The 13,309-nt window shown below is 43.2% G+C and overlaps 1 pseudogene; it reads left to right on the forward strand.

The window, feature by feature from the left end:
* LOC111955979 (protein Wnt-16-like) lies at positions 1-7,409 on the forward strand (annotated as a pseudogene).
* The last annotated feature ends 5,900 nt before the right edge of the window (positions 7,410-13,309 follow it).

Here is a 13,309-nt window from a genome sequence, read left to right on the forward strand (position 1 = left end):
ATAACCTCCGTGGGAGTACCGGAGAAGCTGGGCTGCGCCAATCTCCCGCTGACGCACAAGCAGAAGGACCTGTGCAAGAGAAAGCCCCATCTCCTTCCAAGCATCAAGGACGGCGCGCGCATCGGCATCGCGGAGTGCCAGACGCAGTTCGAGCACGAGCGGTGGAACTGTTCTACCAGCAAAGAGCTCTCTGTGTTCGGCTACGAGCTAACCAGTGGTAAGGACAGGCYGTTTAAATACTCGTTTTAATAGACATGAAACAATAGGGTGCTTTGTTCTCGTTTGCATAAATTCGTGTGCACTTTTCTGGCCTATTGATAATGTTCTTTTTGATTGGGTTTAATTTGGAAAACGAGACTATATTTTGGGTGCATTATATTATAGTGGTTGTATTTCATAATCTGATATTTAATGTGTGCCCACATCATTTGGTATTTGACCGTTTTAGGCAATTGCTGCATAAAAACAGTCCCTCAATTGTCTTTCTATTTGATAGTGCGTCAAAAAGAGGCACGTCTTCCATTTTCCATAACTCTTTACTCGTGATCGGTTTGGTTTGAGTCATGAACATGTTTAATGTTGTCCAGGGAGGGAAGGTGATTTGATTTGCCGACTCGAGCAGCTGTATCCCCTATGCGGTGAGAGAGAGAGAACGTCTGCGCACATCTGTTTCGGTTTAACCGTCCCAACACACCACTTATCCACGGTCAAGTGTTGTCTTTGAACAGAAAACTCCTGCTCACCTCTGGTCCTTAACCAGTCGGGATTATCCTAATTAGGAGATTCATGGTCGACATGWAATTTAAGAACACAGTTTCTTTGTTTTTAGAGATATCGTTCCAGAAATCTGTTTCCATGCAGCTTTCCAAGATGGTTAAGAGTCAGCGCATGGTTTAGCTATCAACATTTTATTTTCACACTAAACTCATTCTTCCAAATCCCTCTCTATCCTTGTTGCACCCGGTCACATGCCATCTATCAACTTTCTTCACTCAACCCAGACGAAAAAAATCGGAGGAAAAAAATGAACATATAGTTTATGTTGATTTAGGCCTATGCATAATTCAATAGGCTAAATCTACGCATTTCCATCCCATGTCCCGACTCGTACAATCAACTGTAAAAACGTATGCTCTGTTGTTTGATCACAGGCGTCTTGTCTTCGTGTTCTAAAAGTGCGAACTTGATCTAATCGGACCCGGAGACAATGTTCTTATTGGGTTAGGGCGCAGCAATTTTTGGGGGGGATAATAGAATGCAACGCAGATAACCTAAATAACCGCAATTGTCATTTGTTTTAATGATCCAACCTTCATAGTGCCAAACTTAAATTTGAAGTGGTGATTTCTTGTTGTTCCATGGAGGTAAGTCTTTTCTTTCTACATTTATCCACACGTAAATGATTGCACAAACGTTTCGAATCAACTTGTGGCTTGGACCTCTGATTTACGTTTTATCCTAGATGGTGTTTAAAGTTCATACATAGTTCTAGGTCATTCTTAGAACCTGCACTCTCTGAATAGTTACACTTGATGTCGTCAGGTGCCATTATGCTTCTGTTCTATCCATAAGATTCTGCATATTTTAGAGTTTTGTCTACAAGCTAATGCATAAGCTTAAAGCATTAGTAGCTACCCTTTTCACACTTGGTTTATTTTTTTCAGCCTTCGTTCATTAAGGACATAATCTATATGTTTCTGTCCGGTGGTCAGCGTTCAGTTGGTCGTAACAAGTAACTGTGATCAGATTGATCATGCTACACTGTTATCATATACCAATTGTGTTTAAGTCTTCTCTTGAGCAGTGCTGTCTGTCCTCACTAGGGCCTACTGTGGCCTAACTGTGAAAGTGTAACCCACGCCCCCACAGGACAGGACAGGTTTCCGCATGGGGCTATAGTGTCCGTACTCAATCTCAAATGTATCCTCCCAGAGCTAAGATGTATTTATACGTACAATAGATGGAAGTTTTGGATATCTAGGCTGTGCTACGAGATACACGAAGTTGTAATACTAGAATTGTGGATTTTCTCCGTCTGAAGTGTTATTTGCTGGAAGGTGTGAGAGTGGAAATCTTTTCAGAATCCACCTTGCATGCTTTTAGAGGTCAAGCACTGTTACGCATAATCCCATGCGACTTTGCCTTCGGATAACCTCTTCCCATTGACTCTGACAGGGACCAGGAGACGGCGTTTATCCACGCGGTGATGCGGCGGGGCTGGTCAGGCAGTGACTCGCTCCTGGCAGTGCGGGCACATGACGGAGTGCGGCTGTTGACACCAGCCTGCAGGCACAGGCTCGCAGCGAAGGGTGGCACTGGGGCGGCTGCTCAGACCATATCCAGTACGGTACATGGTTCAGCAGGAAGTTCATAGATAATGCAAGTGAAGACTATGTCTCAGCCAGGGGAGGGGATGCACTGCTCACATGACGAGCACAACAGTGAAGCCGGGAGACAGGTGAGACGCACACACAGCCCGACACACACACACCAACACCAACACATACACAACACACAACAACAACACAACACACACACAACACACACCCACACCCACACACACACACCACACTCATTGAGGGAAGAACACTCACAGAGCATGTACAACACCCACAAGTGTAAGAACAAAACGAGCACAACGTTGAAGTCGATGTTAGATTAGACACAATACACACAGAACAAAACACACACATCCACAACCTAGCTAGAGAGAGAGTCTTTTATAGTGGACACAGTTGTTCAGGGTATCCTGGGAAGTATGTAAAAGCTGAATAGGGCTCATGGGAGCTATAACTCTAAGTAGTAGTTCCTAGCAGGTGTAGGGTTCATTGTGTCTGAATGAATGACTGATATGACAGTACTAATCTAGCACCGTGAAAGGAATCATCTGTAGCTATTATAGTTATGGTTTCGTTACCATATGGGGTTGGAGAGGAGTTAGGACCAACGATTCAGTGGTTAATAGAATTTATCACACACTGTTAAGAAATACTTTCAGGAGACGTTCTAGGAAAGTGTGTGTGTGTTTGTGTGTGGTGTGTGTGTGTGTGTGTGTGTGTGTGTGTGTGTGTGTGTGTGTGTGTGTGTGTGTGTGGTGTGTGTGTGTGTGTGTGTGTGTGTGTGTGTGTGTGTGTGTGTGTGTGTGGTGTGTTTAAGAGAGCGGTAACGATATTCAGAGAAAAGCAGAAAGATTGGAGGGAAGGGAGAACAAGAAGGTCAGTGTGAGAGGGGGATGCTCAGACGGGACAGAAGGAGAGAGGGGAAAGAAAGTGTAACATCCTCGATAATGTGAGTAAATGAGTGACAGCGTGACAGCGTGACTAATGAATGTTCAAGCAGACACAAGGCCATCTAAATTGTAGCAACGGTCATCAAAATTGTTAAAAGGTTTTAAAAACAATTCTAATAAATGCAACAGTTGGCCAATGGATGAAGATACTCCAAACATTTTGAAATTGTATAATCCATCAGATTTACTTAATTTTATCACATAAAACATTTTACTGGCACAGACAAGTAATGAATGGAGTTCAGGGATTTTGGTGGGAGATTTAGGTATAGGTCACTCAGGAACGTTCAATGTTGTCTTGGTAAGTAACTCCAGTGTATATTTGGCCTTGCGTTTTAGGTTATTGTCCTGCTGAAAGGTGGATTTGTTTTCTGTTGGAAAGCAGACTGAACCAGGTTTTCCTCTAGGACTTTGCCAGTGCTTAGCTCTATTCCTTTTCCTTTTCAGTGAGATTTCAAAAAATCTAAATGTTATCCATTTGAAATTAAATGTAATACAACAAAATGTGGAAAAKGTCAAGGGCCTGTGAATACTWTCTGAAGGCACTGTATACATTTTCTTAGTGTATCAGGTATTTTTTAATATTTTTTTGTTAAAAGAAAGAAAATTATAGGTGGCTCTTTTGCATAAATACACAGGTTGTATATATGAATAAATTAACATAACGGAGTGGAAGAGGGCTGCAACCACTCAACACGTTCTATGCATACCCTACCTACACTCACCTGCACTGTCTAGACGTCCTCATGAATTACTGTTGTCACATACTCTTGCATAATTCAACAAGTGTGCAGGATACCCACCGATTAAAGTCAACACGCTTGGCTCTAGATTACGCCTATCTAAACATTGTTTGCGAGATCAGACATATCCCTATAATCCGAGTGTTCATATTCGGGAGTTGCTTTCATTTCAGCACATCAATTTTGTGAACATTTCAACTGTATTAAATTATTTATTTATTTTTTAAATCCCCCCAAAAATGAACACCCATCAAAATAGTTATCTATCTTGTCTTTCAGTGCGTTAAATCCCAGACAAAGCTTTAGTGTTCTTATATATTCAACGGTATAACAATGTATTCCATTGATCAGTAGTGGAAAAAGTACCCAATTGTCATACTTGAGTAAAAGTATAGATACCTTAATAGAAAGTTACTCAAGTAAAAGTGAAAGTCATCCAGTAAAATACTACTTGAGTAAAAGTATTTGGTTCTAAATATACTTAAGTATCGAAAGTAAATGTAATTGATCAAATATTCTTAAGTATCAAGAGTAAAAGTGTAAATCATATTCCTTATATTAAMCAAAGCAGACGGCACCATTCTCTTGGCTTGAAAATGTACGGGGAGCCCGGGGCAAACTCCAACACTCAGACATATTTTACAAACGATGCATTTGTGTTCAGTGAGACCGCCAGATAAGTAGGCAGTAGGGATGATCACGTATTCTCTTGATAAGTGTGTGAATTGGACCGTTTTCCTATCCTGCTAAGCATTTAAAATGTAACGAGTACTTTTGAGTGTCAATGAAAATGTAGAGAGTAAAAAGTACACTATATACCTAAAAGAAAATAATGAAGTAAAAGTAAAGTACAAATACCCCAAAAACTGACTTAAGTAGAAATACTTTGAAGTACTACTTAAGTACTTTACGCCACTGCCATTGAGTCCATTTCAGCCATTACCGGGGGGTGTTTTACAGGTCATTACAACCATTTCTGCAGTCGTAACGTTAACGGGGGAAAAAACATCAGGCACAAGCAAGAGTATGAAGCAGGAATAAAATGAAATCAATAAATCCTGTGAGATTTAAGTGTGTATTTTTCAGCCCTCAAACACAGGAAATAGATGGCTGAAAAAGATCCTCAGGTGGGCGGGGCATGCGTGTTACCACTAAATGGCATTCACTAAGACACACTTACTGGGTTTCTCTCTTATCAACTAGCCACTGTCAAGAGGAGAGAGCTTCACTACTGGAGAGGGACGTGGACACAATGGTAGRAGTGTATCTGTTTACTGTAACACACACACACCACACACACACACACACACACASTCACTGCCTTTCCAACTAAACTGAACCGACTGGGAAGAGGGAGTGGGAGAAGAGGTGGAAGAGGGGTGAAAGTGGTAGGCTCTTCTGGGGTCATCCTAAGACCGCTGTAGAGCCCTGGGGTTTGTGGTCATAAGAAAATGTCTCCTCAATCGCTCAGTTTAAACTGTGAAGGACGGTTTAACTTTTGTTTCAGTTGTACACAGCACCCAGGGAGTCTATTGTGTCAGAGTTAGAAGTAGAATGCACAAACCTCAGGACTCACGTTACAGTCCCAGTCCAAGATCCAGCATTCAGAACAATAGATTGTGATTTTGATCAAAACATTCCCACAGCGTTTGTGTAAACAAAAGGCAGTCTCTATCAAACAGAGTTCTGGTATCTAGTCTGTCGTAACATTTACAGTGTTGTAATTCTTACAGTGTTGTAAGTCTGTTGTAATTCCTAACACCGTCCTCTCCATCTTTCCCCTTTTCAGGCCGTCGCCAAGACGATGGCCACCGACTGCCGTTGCCACGGCGTGTCGGGCTCGTGCGCCGTGAAGACGTGCTGGCGCACCATGGCGTCGTTCGAGCGCGTGGGCAACTTCCTGAAGGAGCGTTATGAGGGAAGCGTGCAGGTGCTGGACCGCTCCAAGAGGAAGGTGAGGAGGAAGGAGAAGGACCAGCGRCGCGTGCCCATCGGGAAGGAAGAACTTATCTTCCTCAACAAGTCTCCTAACTACTGTCTGGAGGACCGGCGCTGGGGCGTGGCGGGCACTAGAGGGCGTCGGTGTAACCGCACCTCGGCCGGCCCCGACGGGTGTAACCTGCTCTGCTGCGGTCGGGGGTATAATACGCACGTGGTTCGCCACGTAGAGAGGTGCGAGTGTAAGTTTGTGTGGTGTTGCTATGTGAGGTGTCAGAAGTGTGAGAGCATGAATGACATGCACACCTGTAAATAGGGAGAGGGAGGCAGGTGATGGCACACACACACACACACACACACACACACACACACACACACACACACACACACACACACACACACACACACACACACACACACACACACCGTCCCCAATGAGAGACTAAAAGACTCCCCCCATCATTCCTCTCTCCCATGGACAAGAGGGGCGCAGCATCAACAACCCTCCATCTCAACCCTCAGGAAGACAGTATTTATACACCACATCAGCAGAGGTGGACAAAGACAGTGGAAAATAGTTGACTTTTGAATGGCCTATCAGGGCCCAGCCTTGTAGGAGGCTATCCAATGGGACAGGAGTTCCACAGTGTTTCAGAGGCTTGAGGATCCACACACTCTGACTACCAAACATGGACATCTTCACAATTTACTCGGATGAGTAGAAATGAGCCCTGAAACTCAGACTCCATGATAAAAACTAACAGAACTTTGATGGAAGTTAAAACCTCACTCTTCAAGTCTTCAAATGGACTCAGTGAAGGGTGTGTAAGAGGACCAACAAAGGGACCAAAAAGTGCTTGTAGGGGGTGGCAACCCTGTCCTGCAGGGCAGCAACAGCTTTAAAGGACTGTAGAGTAGATGCAGTAAACAGTGTCTGTACATTTCCAGATCAGAACGAAGTCTCATATAGACAACAGAAGGCTAGAGCCATAGACAGTACAGGGATTGGGCAACCGTCYGTGGTTGCCATCTTTTGTGTAATTTCTATGGCTCTCTTACAGGCTAGSGAGTAAGGACAGATCCTGCTTCCACCCATGGCTTTATGGTGATCGATGGTGGATAGGTTAGGCGTATTCTCGTTGGAAAGCTTGCAGTATCAATGCATAGAAAGAAGTCTTGAAATAATCATTCAAAATTGTATTTTATTTTTGGAATAAACTGTTAATGAGTTAAAAAGGATATGGTACCATGCCATTGTTTTTGGTTGATATTTTGGAAAGATTTCTTGGAACCTAAAATGTTTGTTTTGTACTATTCAGATCGCAAAATTCAGGGCAGAGTGAAGCTACAGGTGCTTTAATTGAGAATATGTCAAATGACGTAGTATTTTTGTAAATTGTTTACATTTTGTAAATATTAAATTATGCTGTATCACACGACGAYAGTGTCTTAAGATTCAAGCCCATCCAATCCTCTCAGACATACAYCATGTGTTTGTCAAACTGTACCATTTAATGTGTTGCTGTTCTGTTTGTCATCATTGTATTACTAAGGTCCTTTGTTATCCTTTTGCTGTCCGATCCACTTTTTCTCTTTCCTGTGTTTGTGTTTGGATCCAAAACCAGCTATAAATGAGGGAATGCATGAATGGAATGGAGCAGTTTGTTCTCAGTAGACCCACTGGCAGCAGAACCATGGATATGCTTGAGTGGGTTTCTGAGCATTCCTCTTGCTGTCTCTAAGAATTTAAGCCTATTCCGTCTCTTCCTCCCGCTCCTTTCGTTTCCTCTCTCACTCTCTTCCCATTTTCAGTCTCTCTATTCCTTTACCTCTGTCCACCTCTCTCTCTCTCGCGCTTTCATTCTCTCTTTCTCTCTCTTGTTCTCTCTCTCTCTCGCCTGAATGAGAGGCTGTGCTATGTGAGAAGTGGCGATGCTATGCTAAATACCGCGAGTGCTTTCTCTTAAAGAGTCTTTAAAAGTCTAACGATACTGACCCTTAAATTTCCCTGAAGCTTCCAGCACTATGACTTGTTGGTGAGAGGAGGGGGGGGGGGGAACCCAGACCTAAAGAAAGTGGGACGAGACGGAGTAGAGCAGTTGACGTGTCCCCGAAGCGCTCTGACCTCAAGGATTTTCAGTCATGTTTTTGTTTTCAGAGGACTGCTTTCAGGAATCAGGTGCTCCACTTACATTCCGAGAATTCACAAAATAAATGGAGGATTACGTATGTCTTACTTCTCGCTGTCCCTTTTCAGTTAAATGAGTCCATAAAGTGAGATACTAAGGACATAATTACATTTTAGTCATTTAGCAGACACTCTTGTCCAGAGCAATTTACAGTAGTGAGTGCATACATTTGTGTACTGGTCCCTCATGGGAATCGAACCCACAATTCTGGTGTTGCAAGCACCATGCTGTACCAACTGAGCCCCACGGGACTGCCCACAGGTCTATAATATCCTGTATAAAAGTTATTTTGAAAGTATTTTTCATGTATCTAATCTGTTTCTGAACCTTTTAAATCCTAATTGTCTCATTGGTATGTCTATGCCTCAGTCAACATGACAATAGATTCATACTGTTGGTCAACACTCATTCCTTTCTCATATCTTGACCATGCTTAACTTATTCTCTGTCCACAAGACCAAAATAAATCTTCACCTCTTARGCTTAACTCAATAAATATATCCTCCCCCCTATCCATTTTTTTTWAAATATACACTTTAATTTAATCCAGACTACTCATGGAGAACTTCTTACGATTCATCTGTAGTCTCCCTTGAAGCCTGTGGCCGACCGTAGTTTGACACATGTATGTGAGGAGGAACATAGCACACGTTTGACTTCTAGGGAGTTTATTTTAACAGGACAGAGGGAAACACAAACTGGGCCTTGTAAGATGTCACTCTCACCAAACAAATGAAGACCAGGGGCGTATTCATTACGGCAATTCTGTTGCAAAACGTTTTTTAAACGTAAGCGAACAGAAGGAAACATGGAGGGACCGACCTGAATTTGTCCAATAGAAACTCTAAAGGGTTTTCGTAATGAATACGCCCAATGTTTCTACGATGGAGGTCTTTGCCACATAGTCTGGAACCCATGTAAACACGTTCAGAGAAACAGACAGTCTATCAATGTAGATCTCGGGAAATCCACTACACATTATGGCCTTGCGTGTCTGTTTATATACGATAGAATGAAACACCGTGTGAATATGGATGGATACTGTTCTGGGTTGATTCAACAGGACATCCACAGCTGAAAACAATGCCTATTTCAGTAAATCAACCCCAGACAGGTTTTTCTCTGAGTGTTATTTCTTAGCCAATCACAGAGGGGGTGAGGATTTGCTTCAAAGGTGCTATGAGAGCCCCGACAGCATAGTCATATCTGCTTAATAAAACACATTGGCACCCAGTGAAAACCCAGTGACACTGGCTTTTGTTTGAGGCTGATGTGCTCCATGCCCACAGAGTTGGACGCATTCACATGTGGACCATAAGTCATGTTTTGTCTCTGTTTTGATTTTACATATATTTCTTCATGTTTTCCACGGGAAGTACTTGTTCATCCAAGCATACACACATAGTAGACTGAGCCAAGTGTCATGTTCTTTTCAGACTGTGTCTTTCCTCGACTGTGTGTTCTCATGTGTCCGGAATCTCACAGTGSCGTCCATCGCAACCCCTGCCAGTCGGCATGGGTTCAACCCTTAGGAGTTTGGCTGGACGGAGCATTCTTGGTGCCAGTGCCCTCTAACCCTAAGGCAGGCATCCAGAGCATACATCACCGCACTTAAGATTCTCAACACAACACTCATCCTTCCCTCTCCTCGACTTTCGACTTGATTCCTCTTTCTGCCCAATGAGTGGTATCCCCACTCTCACTTTATTTCAATCTCTCTCTCTCTCTCTCTTTCTCTCATCTCTCCTCTCTCTCTCTCTCTCTCTGCCTCTCTCGATTCTCTCTCTCGACTTTACCTTCTCTCTTTTTTCTCTCTCTTTCCACTCTATCTCTGTATTTCTTCCAAATATATCTCACTCACTATCTTTCTTATTATAATATGATCTGCAGTGGAGGTTGGTGGGAGGAGCTATAGGAGGACAGGCTCATTCATCTGTCTGGAATGGAACAAATGGAATGGAGTCAAACATGTGGTTTCCATATGTTTGATACCATTCAATTACATTACAATGAGCCTGTCCTCCTATAGAAATTTCCACTAGCCTCCAATGATGAGCAGTGCATTTGTAGCCTATTATTTCAACAGGTCCTTACAGCACCGCTCTCATTCTGTACTCTCTGCTGTCCTCTTGAGTTCAAATGCAGGCATTGCTTGATAATGTATGCAAAGAGACAAACCTGCTAGAGAAAATGTACCAACATACACCCAGATTTACCAGGGGCAATCCACTAAATCAAAAAGGAAATCCTCTCTTTAAAAATATTGCTATGTTATCCAGAAACCCCTAATCCTGTATTGGGGATGATAGATGCTCTTATTGGGACGACTAATCAGGAAGTAATCTCAGCAAATCTGGTGACAAAGGAGTAGGASAGAGCGTTTTCTTTAAGCCTTCAGAAGTACTTTTCGAGCCTTGACCMTTGCAGCCGCTGAGAGCCAGATGACACACATGGATAACAACGTTATGGGTTGAAGGGTTTGGAAGGAGGTTAAGGGTCACACAAGSTTACCATTTCCTGAAACGACTGGAAGCTTATCACTTGTTACCTGTCAAATTTAATTAAAATAGTGTCTGTAAAGGCTTATACGCACAGCAGATGTCCAAGACACATCAAGTAATAATACTGTAGAACTTTAAAACTATGTATGGTGTCCTGTAGCTTTAGTGTATATCTGTTCCAGTGGAGATTGAACAATGGTTCTGTCCACGATGATAGGTACAGATGTAGGATCTTAATTTGATCACCCTGTTGCAGGAGACCTTTCCTGCAATGCAGGACATTTTAAACATGMAGTGTAGTTGAGGTTTAAAAAAGGCTTTCTGAAGTTTGTAATTTCCACGTAGAAATTTCAGACTCGATCTTCCCTGATGAAAAATGTATCAACCCCTACAAAAATGMCAGTTAATTATAATCCACGTCARAATTCYCATTTCCTGTTGCTGCAGGATTATTCCTGCTGTCGCAAACTGGCTCAAATGAAGATCATACATCTGTATTGGTGTTGGCAGAATGTTTCCACYACGTCTGTAGCCAATTACCATTGGACCAGTGTCATCTGTATCGGCAAAGACACGGGGGACGTAGTGGCTACAGGTCACGAGCTACAGAGCATAATCACGGAACTGAAGGAGACAGATGGAGAGGGAGAGAGATAGAGAAGAGAGGGATGGGACTGTGGTTAAAGAGGAGGTGGTGAACCATTTCAGAATTGAAGCTAAAATCTACAAAGTAAAAATTGGTGGATTTTTACAAAGTAAAAATCATAAAAATTTGGATAAAATTTGTATATGACTTTACCAGTCTTATCCAAATGTACTATTTACTGTACTTGGGTGGCCTCTTTGTGGGGAGAGTAACTGCACCTCAAAATACACCCTTTACCCTTCACACCCTCACCCCTAACCTATAACCCCTGACATGGAAATTCTGTCCATTACCTGTGTTGGCCAGGAAGTAGGAAGCAGGGTTGTATAAGGGACTGGACTTGGCCAAGTAGGTGGGCAGTGCGGCCAGGAGAGGAGGGATGTGGAGAAGTAGGCCGGCCAGCAGAGTGACCAGGCAGAAGTAGGCCAGCCAGCAGAGGTTAAAGGCCCCAATCATCGCGCAGATCTACCGCCCTGCTGCTCCACACTACGGTTCAGCTGAGACTACACATACAGGTACAGTCAACACATGCTGTASATGCTGGCACACCCTCACCTAGTACCCTCCTCATGGTGCTGAGTACAGTCGTGGCCAAACGTTTTGAGAATGACACAAATATTAATTTTCACAAAGTCTGCTGCCTCAGTTTGTATCATGGCAATTTGCATATACTCCAGAATGTTATGAAGAGTGATCAGATGAATTGCAATTCATTGCAAAGTCCCTCTTTGCCATGCAAATGAACTTAATCCCCCAAAAACATTTCCACTGCATTTCAGCCCTGCCACAAAAGGACCAGCTGACATCATGTCAGTMATTCTCTCGTTAACACAGGTGTAAGTGTTGACGAGGACAAGGCTTCAGGGTGCCCAAGAAAGTCCAGCAAGCGCCAGGACCGTCTCCTAAAGTTGATTCAGCTCCGGGATTGGAGCACCACCAGTACAGAGCTTGCTCAGGAATGGCAGCAGGCAGGTGTGAGTGCATCTGCATGCACAGTGAGGTGAAGACTTTTGGAGGATGGCCTGGTGTCAAGAAGGGCAGCAAAGAAGCCACTTCTCTCCAGGAAAAACATCAGGGACAGACTGATATTCTTCAAAAGGTACAGGGAGTTGGACGCTGAGGACTGGGGTAAAGTCATTTTCTCTGATGAATCCCCTTTCCGATTGTTTGAGGCATCCGGAAAAAAAAGCTTGTCCGGAGAGACAAGGTGAGCGCTACCATCAGTCCTGTGTCATGCCAACAGTAAAGCATCCTCAGATCATTCATGTTTGGGTTGCTTCTCAGCCAAGGAGTGGGCTCACTCACAATTTTGCCTAAGAACACAGCCATGAATAAAGAATGGTACAAACACATCCTCCGAGAGCAACTTCTCCCAACCATCCAGGAACAGTTTGGTGACGAACAATGCCTTTTCCAGCATGATGGAGCACCTTGCCATAAGGCAAAAGTGATAACTAAGTGGCTCGAGGAACAAAACATCGATTTTTTGGGTCCATGGCCAGAAAGACTCCCCAGACCTTAATCCCATTGAGAACTTGTGGTCAATCCTCAAGAGGCGGGTGGACAAACAAAAACCCACAAATTCTGACAAACTCCAAGCATTGATTATGCAAGAATGGGCTGCCATCAGTCAGGATGTGGCCCAGAAGTTAATTGACAGCATGCCAGGGTGGATTGCAGAGGTCTTGAAAAAGAAGGGTCAACACTGCAAATATTGACTCTTTGCATCAACTTCATGTAATTGCCAATAAATGCCTTTGACACMTARGAAATGCTTGTAATTATACTTCAGTATTCCATAGTAACATCTAACAAAAATATCTAAAGACACTGAGGCAGCAAACTTTGTGAAAATGTATATTTGTGTCATTCTCAAAACTTTTGGCGACGACTTTTGGGTACATTACTTTTGGGTACATTACTTTTGGGTACATTACTGTAGCAGTAGACTATAACCACAGAAGGAAATAGGAAGCAGAGGAAGTTGCCCCAGGTGGGGGCCG

Source organism: Salvelinus sp. IW2-2015, linkage group LG3, assembly GCF_002910315.2.
Source record: "Salvelinus sp. IW2-2015 linkage group LG3, ASM291031v2, whole genome shotgun sequence".
NCBI classification, from domain to species: Eukaryota; Metazoa; Chordata; class Actinopteri; order Salmoniformes; family Salmonidae; genus Salvelinus; species Salvelinus sp. IW2-2015.